The sequence below is a fragment of the Lepidochelys kempii genome, chromosome 11, assembly GCF_965140285.1.
Source record: "Lepidochelys kempii isolate rLepKem1 chromosome 11, rLepKem1.hap1, whole genome shotgun sequence".
In the NCBI taxonomy this organism is placed as follows: Eukaryota; Metazoa; Chordata; order Testudines; family Cheloniidae; genus Lepidochelys; species Lepidochelys kempii.
Window position 1 is genome coordinate 56,427,435 of NC_136390.1, and position 18,731 is coordinate 56,446,165.

Here is an 18,731-nt window from a genome sequence, read left to right on the forward strand (position 1 = left end):
CAGGGCACACTCGGGGACAGGGACGAGATGGGAAGAGGCAGGGTGGAACCTTGTGGGAAGAGGTACAGTGGGGGTGGGGCCTGGGGCAGAGCCAGGGGTTGAATACTCTCCAGCACATTAGAAAGTCAGTGCCTCTGATCAGGACACTGGGTTTAATTCTAAACTACCCCTTAATAATTATCCGCACTGTTCAAATATTAATAACCACACAACTTTCAAAAACTACACCAAGATTAGGTTCGTCAAAGGTTAGAATATTATTTACCATAACTAATTTACAGAGGTGTTATGATAATTTGTAAAACACTTTACATGTTCAAAGTGATATATAAAAAAGTGTTAAATATATGATTATTACAATAGATTCAATGGTACCATGTACAAACTATAGTTGCAATAAGTTCTACACTGAGTAATAACATTTCTGTTAGTTTACTTTGGTTATTTACGTGTGAGTTTGGGTCTGAATCCCAACGGCAGGAGATAACGTAACATGAATACCGCGCCTGGTTACATAGTACGCTGGCTAAATGGCACCAAGAGAGGAGATTTCAGCTCACACTATCATCGTATACTTTGAACTCCTGTACTCTCCTCAAATAAACATGGTTTATGCATAAATATTATAAAGCAGCAGTAGGGAACCTTTTTTCTATCAGGGGCCATTGACCCACAGAAAAAATCATTTGTGGGCCAAACACCCCCCAGTGGGTGAGGGGGAGATGCGGGGGCTTGGGGCTTCCCTTAGGCTCCAAGGTGGGGCTAGAAATGAGAGGTTCACGGTGTGGGAGCAGGCTCTGGGCTGGGGCAGGGGTGCGGGAAGGGGTGAAGGTTCCAGGTGGAGGTGCAGGCTCTGGGGTGGGGCTGGGGATGAGGAGTTTAGGGTGCAGGAGGGGGTTCCGACCTAAGGCAGGGGGTGGGGGTACTGGTGGAGGTTAGGGTTGCCAACTTCCGAATTGCAGAAAACCAAACACCTTTGCCCCACCCACTGCCCTGCCCCTTCCCTGAGGGCTCCGCCCCACCCCTTCCTGATCCATCCCTCATACCGTCCCTACCTCTGTTGCTTGCTCTCCCCCACCCTCTCTCACATGCTCATTTTCACTGCAAGGCCCAGACAGGCATATTTATTGTTTTGACAGATGTATTATGCTAAGTCCAGGTTTTATTTGTTACAGGACACTACAGCTGGCAGCAGAATATAGTAAAAAAGGGTAATTTAAAAAAAAATGAAATTTTACAAACCTTTTCATGATTCTTTCCCTCCCCTCATTCCATTTTTCGTAAACAGCTCCGTGTTTCTGTTCACTAAAGTTATTATAATTTTATGTGTGGAATTAGGACCACACATTATCTCAGCTGCAATGTGAGGCCCATTATCTCAGCTGCAATTAAAGGCCCATTCCTGAAACCCAAATACAAATCCATAGAGCACAACCACAGAAACGCACACCTGTCCAGATTCATGTGTACACATCTAGCACGCACTAACACATATGCTTCCACATTATTTATTATTACAATTGTTGTTTAGTGCCTAGAGACCCCAACTAAGATCAGGGCTCCAGGATGGTGGGTACTGGACATACGCATAAAAAGAGACAGTCTGCAACAAAGAGTTTATAATGTAGCTAAACAAAGGTGAGGACAAATGTATGATACATTGGCTCTTCAGCCATTACTAGTTAACAACATTCACTTTTTAAGAAATAATACATTTCTTTTAGAGTTCCCTTCTCTTTTAAAAGCTTGTTATGAAATGAATACACACATATTTTAGGTCATCAGCTCTTTTGTGCGCAAGCCAGCAAAAGGAATAAAAAAGTCAAAGAGTTAGGCTGCAAATTTTATTCATACAGGCATACACACATGAGGCAATACACACACCTCCCTACACAAAAACACACAGTCTCTTACACACATACAATGCATGCATGTGCACACATTTGCCTACACAGAGACACTTTCATACACTTTTCCAGGGGCTGCCTAAATCACCCAGCCGGGAAGGGGGGAGGATAGGGAGGGAAAGAGGCCAAGGATGAGAGCAGGGTGGGGGCGAGGGGCCAGTGAAGGAGAGCACAGGGATGTGAGGGGTATGTGGAGTGAATGGGGATGCAGAAGACTACAAGTGCATGAGAATGTGGGGGGCACAGTGGTGTATAGGGATATAATGGGAATGCAGCAGTGTATGGAGGTGAATGGGGTGTAGGGCTCTGGGAGGTGGAGAGAACGGGTGGGAGAGCACTGTAAGGGGTACATGGCTGGGCAGGGCAGGTGTCGGGGGCAGGACAGGATGGGATGGAGAGGGATGCAGTGATGAGGGAATGGGGTGGGGGGGGGGGGGGTTGGGACAGGGAGGGATGCAGTGATGGGGGTGCAGCCCCATTCCCAGCACTCAGAGACAGGGATACACATACCTCAAACTCCTGGGTGCCGGTGATTGGGCGACAGACAAACCGCAGTTCACCACGGGGCACGCACCATAGCTCGAGCCCAGCCACACAAGGAGCGTGAGGAGAAGAGGGACGGGCAGCAGCGGGAGAGGCGAGCACCACACAACCCCTCAACAGCCCCCTGCTGAGTGCTCACAAGTCACACTAGTTCCTCCCCTGCCCTGACCCAGCCAATGGGAGCTGTGCCTGTGGGCAGGACAGCATGCAGACCCCCATGGCTGCCCCTAAGACTAGGAGCCGGACATGCCGGCTGCTTCCAGATGCAGAAGCCGCATGGCACGCTGGCTAGCAGGAAGCCTGCAAGACCCGCTGTGCAGCACGGCTGCACTGCCAACCGGACAGTCAACAGCCCAGTCAGCAGCGATGACCAGAGCCACCAGGATCCCTTTTTGACCAGGTGTTCCACTCCAAAACCAGGCCCCTGGTCACAACTAATGGGGGTGGGGGTTCTGGGAGGGAGTTAGGGTACAGCAGGGGGTTTGGGGTGCGGGCTCTTGCTGGATGGCATTTAACTGAGGCAGCTCCCAGTTGGCGGGGCAGCGGGGCTAAGGCAGGCTCCCTGCCTGCCCTGGCCCTGCGCTGCTCCTGGAAGTGGCCGCCATGTCCGGCCCCTAGGTGGAGGGGTGGCCAGGAGGCTCTGCGTAGTGCACTCTGCCCACACCCACAGGTGCCACCTCCGCAGCTCCCATTGGCTGGGAACAGCGGCCAATGGGAGCTGCGAAGCTGGCACTGGGGGCAGGGCAGTGTGCAGAGCTTCCCTGATTGCCCCTCCATCCGGAAACTGGGGCAGAGGTGCAGAGGCTCAGGGCTTCCAGCCCGTGGCGCGGAGACTTGCCATGGGCCGGGTTCCCCACCCCTGTTATAAAGCCTTGGCAACAGAGAGGACAGAAATTTGTCTGAAGCACAAAAGTCTCTGGAGGAGGAAGTCCACTGCTTTCTAGAATAACGTTATCTTCTCACAACAAACTACCAGTAGTACTGATACTGGTGGGACCAGTTAGAAAAATCTATACATGGTTGATAGATGTGATCTATAAATATTCAGAAAAGCTTTAACTTGTATTCTCTATGCATTATCCCAGAGATCGTGAGATAAAGACACAGATAAAGAATGCTGGGAAAAATAACATTATGTCCTTTAAAACTGCCAAAGTTCCTCTAATCTCGAATTCTTATTGTTCTGGTAAAACACCTGTAAGTAAAAAAACAAAACGAAATCACCACCACAAATACAAACTTGGTAGTTTCTCTGATTCAGTTCATGTGCCCAAGAACTATAGGTGTTGTAAAGTCTGGACTTGAATAACAATTCCAATAAATACTGCAATTTAATCAAAATCAATTTGCAACAGACAAAGCTTCACTTGAAAATGAGCCCCCATCTTCAAACCAAATACTCTGCAAAAAAACCTCTAAACACATGCTTCTATATCTCACCCTTTACAACAGTTAGGTTGTTTTTAAAATTCATTAATCCATTTTACATAGAATGACACCAAGAAGTGGCAGATGATGCATCAAGGAGCTGGATATTGGAGAACATTCTACCACTGAGATATATGTGGCAGGCTGGGTAGATTTTCATTAATGAGACTTGCGTAAGGCAACCTGAATCCCATATTTATTGTCGAACAAGAAAACAAGGCTGTCCCAAAACCAGAACTGTGACAAGTGTACATGCTAGAGGTTGAGGAGAAAGGGTCACTGCTTTTGTTCCTCATGGAATAAAAACTTAATCTGAAGTTGGATGGGAACGTACTTGTGCATTTTCCCTCCCTCCAAGAGGAGCTGATGATCTTACTTGTACTTTAAAAATCCCAGGAGTACTGATTCACCAGTGCATCAAAAGAGGATGAAAATATGAATTATCCTCCCATTTCAGTTTTCTTCTAAATGCCACTAAACAGTTGCACTCCATACTGCCCTATGAGGACAACATGTATAATTTGTTGCATCAGTTGTCCTTTACGTGAAGCGTGGAATACCACTGGCTAAGAAGGACTAGAGCAGAAATTTTATTAAGTACCAGGCCAGGGTGGGCAAGTTATCTATTCGGCTATCAAGAGATCGGAGAGGGAGCAGTGTTTAGTGAAGCCAAGTCTCAGTGTGGAAATAAATTTCATACGCTTTTTATTCTAAGGCAACTGAGAAATTAGCAAGGACTAAGACCAGCTTCGTGTTTCACATTGGCTTTCAACTGAAATTAAAACCTGGGTAAAGTAGTGTCAAGGTTCCTCCCCCACTCTGAACTCTAGGGTACAGATGTGGGGACCTGCATGAAAATCTCCTAAGCTTACTTTTACCAGCTTAGCTTAAAACTTCCCCAAGGTACAAATTAATTTTATCCTTTGACCCTGGATCTCCACTGCCACCACCAAACTCTAACCGGGTTTACTGGGAAACGTAGTTTGAACACGTCTTTCCCCCCCAAAATCCTCCCAACCCTTGCACCCCACTTCCTGGGGGAGGTTTGGTAAAAATCCTCACCAATTTGCATAGGTGACCACAGACCCAAACCCTTGGATCTGAGAACAATGAAAAAGCATTCAGTTTTCTTACAAGAAGACTTTTAATAGAAGTAAAGGAATCACCTCTGTAAAATCAGGATGGTAGATACCGTACAGGGTAATTAGATTCAAAACATAGAGAATCCCTTGAGGCAAAACCTTAAGTTACAAAAAGGACACACAGACAGGAATAGTCATTCTATTCAGCACAGTTCCTTTCTCAGCCATTTAAAGAAATCATAATCTAACACATACCTAGCTAGATTACTTACTAAAAGTTCTAAGACTCCATTCCTGGTCTATCCCCGGCAAAAGCAGCATACAGACAGACATAGACCCTTTGTTTCTCTCCCTCCTCCCATCTTTTGAAAGTATCTTGTCTCCTCATTGGTCATTTTGGTCAGGTGCCAGCGAGGTTACCTTTAGCTTCTTAACCCTTTACAGGAGAGAGGATTTTTCTTCTGGCCAGGAGGGATTTTAAAGGGGTTTACCCTTTCCTTTATATTTATGACAAGTAGTATCAAAGCTGCTTATCGGGCTATCAAGGTCTTCTTAAATACTTCACAGAGGATCAGAAAGTAGGAGGATTGATTTCTTCATAAACTCCCCCTGGGACAAAATTCAGGATTATATCTAGATTTAAAACAACATCTAGGGTTTAACATAAGCTTCAATTAGTGACAGTGAAAAGGAGCAATTTGGACTAAATAGTGATTTTTTAAAAAAAATTCACCTTCATATATAAAAAAATTGATGGGGGAAGTTATCTGATTTAGTTTTCATAGCAATGGAAAGTTATACACCAATGCATTTTCCATATACAAATATTAAATAATTATAAAAAAATATGAATAAAAGGCTGGGAATCCCCAAACCAGATATATGATTGAAGAGAAAACATCAATAGAATGAACAACGAACAAAAAAACCTTTGAGTTCACATACTGCCGTCTTCATCTTAGTCATAACAGTGAATCATTTCTTGTTTATGTAGGGATCTTGTAGGCGGCTTAAGGCTGTCGGCTGGATTGCAGACTCTTCCCACAGTTGTTACTCAAAATATATTGTTAAAGGGCTGGCCCAGAGACGCAGCTGGTCATCCTCTGAACTACCATACAAACCTTCAGTATGGAAATGACTGTGAGATAAGCACTCTGGGCTGATGAACGGTGGTGGCATTGTGGAAGTGAAGATTAGCACATTTAATTTTTCACTTTCCAAAGAACAGAACAACGTCACATACAGAGTCAGCATGGAAGATGATGAGTAAAACAGCATCCTGAACCCCAGGACCAGTGAGGGTGAAGGTTCTCCATTCTCTAGAACAACTTTATCCACAATAAGGTGCTTCTGTGTTTGAACCTCATTAAGGAACATAGGTGACAGCCCTAAAGAAAATGTCTGGAGCCTCTCACTCTCTCAAACCCCACTTCCCCGCCACCAAAGGATAAGCAAATCCAAATAATTTTAGAGACAAGCAGTCACAAATAGAACACAAAGAGCAAAATACATATGCTGGCTTCTGTACTATAAAATGTTGTTTTGCTTAGTACAAAGATTTATAGGTGGAACAATAGAAATTAAGTAAAAGGGCCATGTCAGGGTATGAGTAGGGATGGCTGAAAAATGTAAACATGTTTCCATGGAAAATGCAGAAGTTGTTGTTTTTCAGTGTTTGAACCAGACCGAACTGTTTTCCTAATTTTTTTTTTGCAATTTCTGCTCTATATTTTTTCCTAAAACATTATTGAAAATGTTACCAAAATGGTTTTTGAAAATTTTTCGTTTTGATGTTTTTGATAAAAAAAATAAAACTAGATTAGAAGAAGGGCAGAGGTTCATTGCAAAAAATGAACTTCTTAGCATCATTTCTGAAAAAAAGTTTAAAAAAATTTTTTTAATTGAAAAACAACTTTTCATTTGAAACATTACAATATTGTTTAAATATTATTTAAACCAGGCATTTTCTTTCACTTTCCCAGCAACTGCTGAAGCCAGCTGGGATAGGAAAAGTCTGGGGAGCCTCTGAATATTTTCAGCCCCACCCTCAAAATTCTGGGTCATGGCCACTATCATTGGCAGTCATTCTGCTCCTTAATAGGCTGGTGGTAGCTGCTGAGCTTCCTCCCATCTGGTGTCAAACAGGTCATCCCTGCGGCACAAAATCCCTTTCACTTCCATGTACATATTCATATTAATATACAGTACTGTAACAAATATTTATTATAAAGATTCCACTTTCATTGATTTCTAACACAGCAGACAATTCCTCTTTCCCATCTCTTCTGAAGACATCTGGTTGATCTCCATGTTCCCATTCTTTGGCTGTGACTATTGCTGCAGCAATTCTCTTAGCAACCAACAATGGTGCACAGCTGTCCATGCCATTGTGCAAATTTCCTGGCACAATATCCTTTCCATACAGGCAACTCACAATTCCACATCACTCTCAGGGAAGGCTTATAATTGTCACCAGACATCTTATCCTCTTCCAGCAAAATTCATCACATGCAATGTATTTATTTGGAGGATCTAACATGTTCTTATTAAGGTGAAGCCTACATAAAGGTTTCTTTTCCCTGCAACTGTGTCTCAGAAATAAGGGAAAGAAAAGGCATATGTTCCTTTATCTCTGTCTTTGAAGTACCTGATGGCACATTTTCCAGTATTTTAACCAGACCAATTTTCAGTGTCTCAAGTACCTGAATTTCCATATTTTTAAAGAAGTTATTCTATGGTCTAATACATCTCATTATTAGGTTCTTTCCCTGATAGACAGCCTACATTTTCCCTGATTTTCAGCTGACACTTAAGCTAACACAAAATCAAATGCTTCCTATCTAACCAAGTATGTAAAAGCAAGTTATCAAGTGAAAAATGGTATCATTACTGAGATGACAAGAAAGATTAGCTATTTATAACCCCCAAGGAATTGGTTTTTCCCTGCTGTTGATCAAGCACCTTTCCACCTTGGTACAGCCATGATCTGATTCTTCTAGCCGGATATAACCTGTGACTTCCCAATCCGGTATCAAGAAATGGCCATTTTCATATTATAATGTTAAAATGCAGGGCTCACCTCTGAGATATGGAGGTTAAAGAGCTAACAGTGCAGTTGACAAGGCAAAGCAGCATTGGGATATGTCAATGGATTGCAAGTACCATTAGTCAGTTCATTCTCTAACCCCTATTTTGTAGTGTAGTGTAGACCTATACACCAGAAAACCTGTCACACCCAGCTACACGACTGCACCAAAGGAATCTGATGAGTTTGTGTCAACACAACCCCCTATCAAGAGGCTGTTATCTAGCCTACACGTTCTAACAGTCTTTAAGAAAAGAGAAAGAACATACTTTTAAGGGAGGCAATATATTTTAGAGGGAAGAGAAGAGGATTAGGAGTCAGAAGTACTGGGACAAGAACCCACCAACTCCCTATGTGACAATAACTGTAAGAAGTGTGACCTATCCCATTCAACTCAAATCAAGACACTGTGAATATGAACCCAGGGAATCTGAAATTTTTCCAATGCGCCACAGAATCCAACATCTCTGCCATGGAATTGGCCATTTTGTTGCAGTCAGGAGCCCAACATTTTGCATTCAGTCTCCCTGTCTTGGGATGAGCCTCTTGTTCTCCAAGAAGGAATTAATTGGATGATATAACAGGATTTCAACCTAAGTTCATGACGCTACAAGTGTCAAGAGTTTACAGGCACCCTGCTTTTCCCCACATTGCTAAATGGTAGTGGGATCCCACCCAGACGTGATGTAGGATGGTCTCGGTATGGAAAAGGGGGTCCCCAGGTATGGAAAAGATTAAAAACCACTTTATTATATAAATGCAAAGTACATGGGAGCAGATGGCAGGTAGAGAAATAAGAGATTCTCAGACTAAAATATGGGAAAGAATGAACAGTACAGTATTGGTTAGAACCTACTCTGAGTGTTTGAGAGGAATATATCCCAACCAATCAGATATAAAAGGCATTCTAAACACATTTAGGAATCATACACAGTTATCAGACCATTTGTGGCAAACAGAAATGAGATTTTAAAAAAAATAATCAAACTGAATGGTTTATCATCACCCTATCATTACTGCATGAATTTCCAGTAACGGGATTCTATATTTTAAATACGTTATCCTGTTGATTAGCATACATGAGACTAGTGGTCATGACACACTGGAGGAAAAAAAAATATGACTCTGCCAATCCTAAGGAAACCTGAGGAACACTAATCATGGACAAATTAAAGAGATGTCATCAGTTTAAAAATGGCACTTCTGTCTCAAAGTTCTTTATCTAATGTTAAAGTTAACACTGAAGTTAACTGTACCTGAAAGCTATTAGAGGAAGACATTTATTTCTCTTTTTTTCCAGTTTATTTTGTGCATCTGATAGTAATTTGTGCTTGGTCAATTTCATTGTTTGCACTGAATAGTCAGTCCTGTTTCTTCTGTTGTTTGTGTGAGTCTGTTATAGAGCAGTAAGGGAGAAGAAAACATGCCGAGATAGGAAATATTAACTGTAAACTTCAAAAATTGACAGGGGATTCACTGATAGGTGAAATACCTTAAACTGCTTTTAATTCTTTTTTTGAATGGACTAAATTTCAAGTTACATTAGCTGAAAGATCATAACGATTGTTTTGAAATATAAATCCTCTCATCCAATTCTTCAGTAGACAGGCCAGTTACATTCAAGAACTATACTGACTGGTCTGTTTTCCCTCCAATGAACCCAGATTTGCTTATTATAGGACATGCCATGGACTTCTTGGATCTGTAGAGAATATTAAAGACAAGACAATTATTGGTATATTGTTGAAAAGCAGTCTAGCTCAAAGCTATGCTTATTCAAGAGCCTAATAAACTTGCTATTTTCAGAAAAGTATTAGCATAAGCCAAATTCTTTTTGGATGAAGGAATTTCTAAGTATGTGGAACTGAACATTTTTCAAAGCACCACCATGTGTTCTTTTTTAAAATCTTTTGATTAAAAAAAGCCTGTAAGACAGAAATAAGCCAATACTATTCTGTGTGTGCAAACAATCAATATTCTTTTATTTTAAAAAAAAAACAAAAAACAAAGAGTCTTCTATTGAGAACAGGACTATACAATTTTTTTTCATTAATTCTTTTAATGAAGGAGACAAATATCCAGTGTATAAGGGAATAGCATTGGCAGTCTGGAGACACGAGATCTATTCTTGGCTCGGGCACCGATTCATTGTGTAACCTTAGCAAGTCACTTATCAGTTCTACATCTGTAAAACAGATTGTTAAGCAGGAAAAACAATTTACCTTTTGTGAAGCACTCTGAATAATAAGCACTAAGTACTATTCCTACTGCCTCTTACTTTAGTAACTACTGACATATAGGGAAGAGATGAAGAGTACAGCACAAGCAACATGAGATGATTGAAGTAAAACCCATACAGACGTACGCTGGATAAGTCTTGCCCAGGACACAAAACTGCAGTGCAACTGGATAGCTTCTGTTCCTGACAAAAGTGCTTACAATGAGTGTGCTTTGCAAATCATAGCATCCCACTCTCCGCTGATTTAAATTACTCAGCTGCTCTAAGAATAGTGCCGGTGACACTTTTCCTCCAAAGCCAGTACTGAACAGTGTTCCAATGTGCAGTTAGAAGGCACAATGCTGTTGGAAGAGCCTCTATCCATCCAAAGCATCTCTCCCCAAGGTGGACAGGAAGTACAGAAGGAAATTAAGTAATGCTAAACTTGCAAAATGTTCTCTTTAGATTAACCTTTCATCCAAGTGTAGCTTGAAGTATGACATTTGCAGAGCCATGAGGCGATGGTATGGAGGTTGCTACATCACATGAACGGGGAATTGGACCACTGGATATGTATGATGATGAATTCTGTGGCCCTTCTCTTGGACAATGCCTATTACCATTCTGCATGTTGGTCTGTGGAGAGCTAGCATGGAGATTCCATCACTAGAATAGAGGGCATGGAGAATTCCCTGGGTAAACATTGGTACGTTTCCACTGTATCACGGCATTTAAAATGAGCAAAGGGACTTATCAGAGTCCTCAATGCAACGGCAAATTTCTCTCGAGGTCAGTTAATGCAAGCAATCCAGGATGAACTTTACTGCCTCCATCAGATCAGACTGTCTTGACTTTTAATTTATCCTACTCTGCATATTAAACTACACCGATCTATTCAGCTTTTTAACCGAATGGCTTGTTCAGCATAAAGTTCTGTCTTTTTTAGCCCAAATAATGAGTTACAGTTTTTCATTTAATCATACAGCTGTTCATTTGAAATCTGAATATTGAAGTAGTGTGTGCTAGTAGTTTCAAGATTACAAACAATGACAATCACAATACATACATAAAAGCTATAAAACTATTTGACAGATGGTCATGCAGTGAGGCTTAAGATGATAATCAAGTGACAGGGCTACTCCACTCCCTAAAGGCACCTGTGACAGGGTGTATAGGTCCTTCAGTGCCCTGAAGCTACGAAGCACCATGCCTCAATGCACCTAGGAGCAGAGCCCCAAAGTGATTCACAGGTAAAATACCAGCTTTCCCCCTGCATGTTTGGTAACCGATGCAACTGAGCCTGCACTTGAAAAAAAGAGTTTGAGCTCTTTTCATGGAAATAAAATATCTTTAACAGCCATCCTTCCAATGAGAGACAAGGTGGGTAAGATAATATCTTTTATTGGACCAACTTCTGTTGGAGAGAGACAGACACAAGCTTTCGAGTTTACACAAAGCTATCCTTCCAGTCTGGAAAAAGTACTCAAAGATAGGGCGTAACTCAAAGTAACACTGAATTACTTTCCCAGACGCAAGAAGAGCTCTGTGTAAACTTGTCTCTCTGACCAACAGAAACTGGTCCAAAAAAAGATTTTAATTCACCCACTTTGTTTCTCTAATATCCAGGGACCAATATGGCGACAACGTCCATGCATGGAGACAGTGCAATAGCATAGGGCCTGCACCCAGATAGTGCTGGCTACAAATGGGTCTGTGGGAATCCGCCAGTTCTGTGCACCAAACTCTACACCACCTGGTGAATAATTTTATGGAAACAATCATAGAACATGAGGGTTGGAAGGGACCTCAGGAGGTCATCTAGTCCAACCCCCTGCTCAAAGCAGGACCAATCCCCAACTAAATTATCCCAGCCAGGGCTTTGTCAAGCCTGACCTTAAAAACCTCAAAGGAAGGAGATTCTACCACCTCCCTAGGTAATGCATTCCAGTGCTTCACCACCCTCCTAGTGAAAAAGTTTTTCCTAATATCCAACCTAAACCTCCCCCACTGCAACTTGAGACCATTACTCCTCGTTCTGTCATCAACCACCACTGAGAACAGTCTAGATCCTTCTTCTTTGGAACCCCCTTTCAGGTAGTTGAAAGCAGCTATCAAATCCCCCCTCATTCTTCTCTTCTGCAGACTAAATAATCCCAGTTCCCTCAGCCTCTCCTCATAAATCATGTGTTCCAGTTCCCTAATCATTTTTGTTGCTCTCCGCTGGATGCTTTCCAACTTTTCCACACCCTTCTTGTAGTGTGAGGCCCAAAACTGGACACAGTATTCCAGATGAGGCCTCACCAATGTCGAATAGAGGGGAACGATCACGTCCCTCGATATGCTGGCAACACTCCTACTTATACAGCCCAAAATGCCGTTAGCCTTCTTGGCAACAAGGGCACACTGTTGACTCATATTCAGCTTCTCATCCACTGTACCCCCTAGGTCCTTTTCTGCAGAACTGCTGCCTAGCCATTCAGTCCCTAGTCTGTAGTAGTGCATGGGATTCTTCTGTCCTAAGTGCAGGACTCTGCACTTGTCTTTATTGAACCTCATCAGACTTCTTTTGGCCCAATCCTCTAATTTCTCTAGGTCCCTCTGTATCCTATCCCTACCCTCCAGCATATCTACCACTCCTCCCAGTTTAGTGTTGTCAAGGTTCCTCCCCCACTCTGAACTCTAGGGTACAGATGTGGGGACCTGCATGAAAAAACCTCCTAAGCTTATCTTTACCAGCTTAGGTCAAAACTTCCCCAAGGTACAAAATATTACACCCGTTGTCCTTGGACTGGCCGCTACCACCACCAAACTAATACTGGTTACTGGGGAAGAGCTGTTTGGATGCGTCCTTCCCCCCAAAATACTTCCCAAAACCTTGCACCCCACTTCCTGGACAAGGTTTGGTAAAAAGCCTCACCAATTTGCCTAGGTGACTACAGACCCAGACCCTTGGATCTTAAGAACAATGAACAATCCTCCCAACACTTGCACCCCCCCTTTCCTGGGAAATGTTGGATAAAAAGCCTCACCAATTTGCATAGGTGACCACAGACCCAAACCCTTGGATCTGAGAACAATGAAAAAGCATTCAGTTTTCTTACAAGAAGACTTTTAATAAAAAATAGAAGTAAATAGAAATAAAGAAATCCCCCCTGTAAAATCAGGATGGTAGATATCTTACAGGGTAATTAGATTCAAAAACATAGAGAACCCCTCTAGGCAAAACCTTAAGTTACAAAAAAGATACACAGACAGAAATAGTTATTCTATTCAGCACAATTCTTTTCTCAGCCATTTAAAGAAATCATAATCTAACACATAACTAGCTAGATTACTTACTAAAAGTTCTAAGACTCCATTCCTGTTCTGTCCCTGGCAAGAGCCAGCATACCGACAGACCCAGACCCTTTGTTTCTCTCCCTCCTCCCAACTTTTGAAAGTATCTTGTCTCCTCATTGGTCATTTTGGTCAGGTGCCAGCGAGGTTACCTTTAGCTTCTTAACCCTTTACAGGTGAGAGGAGCTTTCCCCTGGCCAGGAGGGATTTCAAAGGGGTTTACCCTTCCCTTTATATTTATGACAAGTGTCATCTGCAAACTTCCTGAAGGTACAATCTACAGCATCCTCCAGATCATGAATGAAGATATTGAACAAAACCAGCCCCAGGACCGACCCTTGGAGCACTCCGCTTGATACAGACTGCCAACTAGACATGGAGCCACTGATCACTACCCGTTGAACAATGACTGAAAACTCATGGAGTTTCATGTACCCCTATTCAAGAAAAAGCTTACAAGGGAGACAGTTTGGCTCTGTGTTTGCAGAAATACTAAAAAAGATCGAATTATAGGCTTTAAATAGTTAGGAAATAGAAAACAGAAACCATGGTGGACATGATACTGCATTCCTTCACAAGCAAAATGAAAAACCGTGATGGCTGCGATACTGCATTCCTTCATAAGCAAAATGAAAAAACCATAATGAAAATTTATTGCACACGAAAATCATTGTAAGGTTGAGCAAATAGATGATTGATTGATGAGGATGATATGGATGATGGACGATGATAACAGAGATGGTAAAACTAAAATATTTTACTTGCCTTTCTAAATAAGTTAATTGTACCAGGCTAAGAAGAGCAAAATTTTCCAAGGATGCCCCAATTTCTGGCGTCTTTTTGATCTCCTGGTTTTAAAACTTTTCTTCTGCGTTTTACTAGCATCCTAGCCATTTTACCCTTTGTTCTGTACCTTTTATTTTCTTCTCATTTTTTTTTTACATATGTGATTGCTTTTTACTCTTCCTGAAACTAATATTTTTCTCTGCAATGTGTTCTCCTTCTGTTTGGCTGTATCTTTCCTTTGCTGTAATAAGGGAAAGTCATTCTGAGTCACTCTTCACAGCCTATCTAGATCCCTTTCCCACCCCCCCTTCCTCTATTTTTCCTCTGTCAATCTGAAACAGATAAGGGGAAAGATATCCAGTGTACAATACAGACACACTCACCCACTTTCTATCTTTCTCTTTTCCATCCCCACTCAGAATACAGAGGACGTGGAACAGCTGAATATGAATAGGCAATAGCTACACAGTAGTACTATTTTGTCTAAATCAGGTCCATTTTCTTCTGTTGCTTTCACTGTGAGGTTTGTCCACACCACTGAAAAAAACAAACCATGTTTTCTATTTGCTGATTCATCTTCTCAGCTCCTTTTTAGTAAATGAAGAACAACATTAGAATTTACTTCTGGAAACCCTCTCTGGATATTTTAAAATAAGTTTAAAATTACAGTGTCAAAGTTTTGCTCTAAAACCATAAAAACTCCATAAAACAGGGACAGACAGAGAGATCCTGTCTCCTTCAGTTCTCAGATGACATGAGTTTGATGACTCAGCTCAGATGTTAAACACCAGCTCTCATTACAAAAACACCATATAATTTAGACTGTCTGAAATTTTCTCTTAAGGGAAAAACATAGTACAGCATAAATATATACATATTTATTTAAAAACTTATCTATATAGTGTATTATTGGGGCAGATCATGATTCAGGTAATTCAAGGTAAAATAAGACATCTGCATACAAATGTGCATTTGTAAAGACAGTCTTACTTCCACACATAGACAAGAATACATGCCAAAAGTCCTATTAGTTTAAGGGATGAGGTCTAAGACAGGATCGGAGCCTCAGCATCAGAGCTTAGTCTCTTCTATGCCATTATGTTAATGGAGCAGCTCTTTGCAGGCCTGCAATACTCATTCTCAAAACAGGATAAACAATTCATTTTTTCAAATGTGCAGGTTAGAATTAAAACTGGCCTACTGCAAACGTACAACACTCAGCTCTGTTTTTCCCTTTACAAGCTGCCATGTGTACACACAAGAGTTGTGCCTCTTAAATTACACCAGTGTAGTTATGGCAATACAACCTTCCTCGCGTGGAAACAGTTATGCCAATATAAGGTATTCCAATACAGAAAGGAAAAAGTTATATAGGCATACCAGTTATACCAGTATAACTGTGTCCACACTAGAAGTTGTTCTGGCATAACTATTCCGGAAAAAGAAATTACACCCCCAACCAAAATAGTTGTACCAGTACAAAACCTGTGCAGACCAAGCCTAAGGGCTTGTGTATACTTGCAAGTTTTGTTCATGAAACTAATGTAGACACAAAAAAAAAATCAACAAAAGCAAAGTCACCAAAGCGAGTCTACATTTGCTCCCTTTGTCATAGAATATCAGGGTTGGAAGGGACCTCAGGAGGTCATCTAGTCCAACCCCCTGTTCAAAGCAGGACCAATCCCCAATTTTTGCCCCAGATCCCTAAATGGCCCCCTCAAGGATTGAACTCACAACCCTGGGTTTAGCAGGCCAATGCTCAAACCACTGAGCTATCCCTCCCCCCAACAATAGTGCCCACAAATGTCCACAATGGTGCCCCAAATGTTGACAGCGTGAACAATGCACTGTGGGTATGTATTCCACAGTGCCTGGCAACACCATCTGTCATTAAGTGTTGTGAGAAGGCAGAAACGGAGTGCGGCAAATCCTGGGATGTGCAAAATGTCCCGTCATGCATCGCTTTGTGTCCCAGCCCTCCAATGATTTCTGGCTTCCTTTCACACTGTTCTGGCTTTTCTTTCGTGCCATTTTTCCAAATGTCAGTCTTTGTAGTGTGTGCCAGCATCTGCAGGGAGAGAGGATGGATCCCACACTTCTCTCCTATGCGCTGTTAACAGTCGTGAGGACATCACACATGGCAACAGAGTTACTTGCAAAGTTACTGACGTAGGACGAATTGCAGGCATCCGAGTGTGATATGGACAGCAGCAACTTTTCAGCGCTTTTGGCATTCACAGAGCGGCTGCATATGGTAGACTTGCTTTTTGGCTAGGGAAACAAGCACTGACTGGTGGGATCACATTGTCATGCAGGTGTGGGATGAAGACCAGTGGGTCCAGAACTTTCAGATGCATAAAGCAACCTTCCTGGAGCTGTGTGCTGAGCTGGCCCCTGACCTGCAGCACAAGGACACCAGAATGAGAGCTGCCTTTTCGGTAGAGAAGTGTGCTGCAAATCGCTGTGTGGAAGCTGGCGAATCCAAACTGCTACCGGTCAGTTGCAAATCAATTTGGAGTAGGAAAGTCCACTGTCAGGGCAGGCACACAGCTCCGTGAGCACCCCAATCATGGTGAGTGTTGGGAGTGGGGGGAAAAGGTGGTTGTGCGTATGAACAAAACGATCACGGCTTGCAGGGAACTCATTCTAAAATCACACACTTTTTCCACAGGTGGCCAACCTGCTGGCTGACATCTCACTTCTGCAGGTAAGCAGGGAAACCAGAGCACAACTACTGCATGCTTGCGGCTTTCACCCCGGTCTACATGCAGCTCAGCTATGTGCCACTTTGGTCCCAGCTCCAGTTTCCTACAATGGGGGAACTAACAAAGCAGCAATCCCCTGGAATCTGCGGCAGAGGATTAACAAGCATCTCTTGGAAACTTTCCATAGCCTCTCTCTGGAGGATTCCCTGGGGGTCTTGATGTCCATGGACACCCTACTTGGCCATGCAGATTAGGTACACAGGGCAATGTCCAGCTCAAGTAAAACACTATCTGCCTCCCACTTTTCAATTCCCTATACAAGCTGCAGCAACTTACCCAGCATCTCATCTGCTTCCTATTCCCCGTAGAGAATTCTGGAGTGGAGAAAAGTTCCTGGCTGTCTGCCCCATCGGGAGACCCCGCTGGGAGCTCCATATTCTCTTTTAGCTCCACTTCTTCATCCAGAATTTCAGCCTCTGGGTTACCCCCCCTTTCTACTGCCTCTGAAGTATCCACGGGTCTATTGACGATGGAGGTGGGGTCACCACTGAGAATAGCACTCAGCTCCTTATAGAAGCGGCAGGTCTTAGGTGCACCACCGGAGCGATGGTTTGCCTCCTGCGCCTTACAGTACGCCGGCTGCAGCTGCTTTATCTTCGTTCTGCACTGCTGCATATCCCGATCATAGCCCTTTTTGCAAAAGCCTTGTGTCCCGATTCCTACGGGTCACTCGCAGCTGCAACTGAACAGACTCTTCTCCCCGTATACTAATCAGATCCAACAGCTCAGCGGTGGTCCAAGCGGGAGTGCGTTTGGTGCGATAGCTAGCCATGCTCACCTGGGAAGCCAGCAAGCAGGAAATGGAATTTAAAATTCCCGGGGCTTGCAAGGGGGAGGGGCGGATTAGCTGGAAGGCAGTGGAGTTCAAACCGCTGACCAGAGTGGTGGCATGGGAATTGTGGGACACTTTCTGGAGGCCAATAAAATCCAAAAAATAAGGCGTGGTGTCTACACTGGCTGTTTGTCGACAATAAAAGGAGGGGAAAGGCAAAAAAGTCTCTTGCAGGGGTGGAATTTTTTGTTGCCAAAACTGGGCTTTTTTTTTTACAAAAGTCCCATTGCAGTCCCAGCATATTATCGCTGTTGTGTCACCAAAAGGCAGTTTTTGGCAACAAAACTTGCCAGTATAGACAAGCCCTAAATGAAGCACATGCCATTGTAACCCAACCACCTAGATTAGTTATATAACTATAGAAACACTGCCTGAAATCTTAATGTTCTTAACCCACAGCTCAGAATCAATGTGTGTTACGCATCCCCCTCTTTGTCTGTTCCACGAAGGATGAGAGTCTGTTACGGCTCTCAGACAGCCTGGCTCTTTTGCTGAAGTGTTTTCGGAACTGGAGGTCTCCAGCGTATCAACTGTCACACTCACCAGTTAAATGTGCACAAGCAGCAAGAATAAATTGGAGACAAGCAAATAATATACCCTGAAATTCATGAAAAACATCCATTTTATGAATTGAAGTTATGTATGTATTATAATTATGGTGTTCTGCAGTAGCTTCATTATGCTGGGCACTGTACAAACACATAGCAAGAGATTGTCTCTGTAGGACAGGAACTGTGACAGATTAGCCA

At 42.7% G+C, this 18,731-nt stretch overlaps 1 protein-coding gene across 5 annotated transcripts in view; it reads right to left on the bottom strand.

The window, feature by feature from the left end:
* The window catches only part of HECW2 (HECT, C2 and WW domain containing E3 ubiquitin protein ligase 2), a 262,737-nt gene that overhangs the window by 183,538 nt on the left and 60,468 nt on the right, over positions 1 to 18,731 (bottom strand). The gene's annotated exons all lie outside the window — the stretch shown is intronic.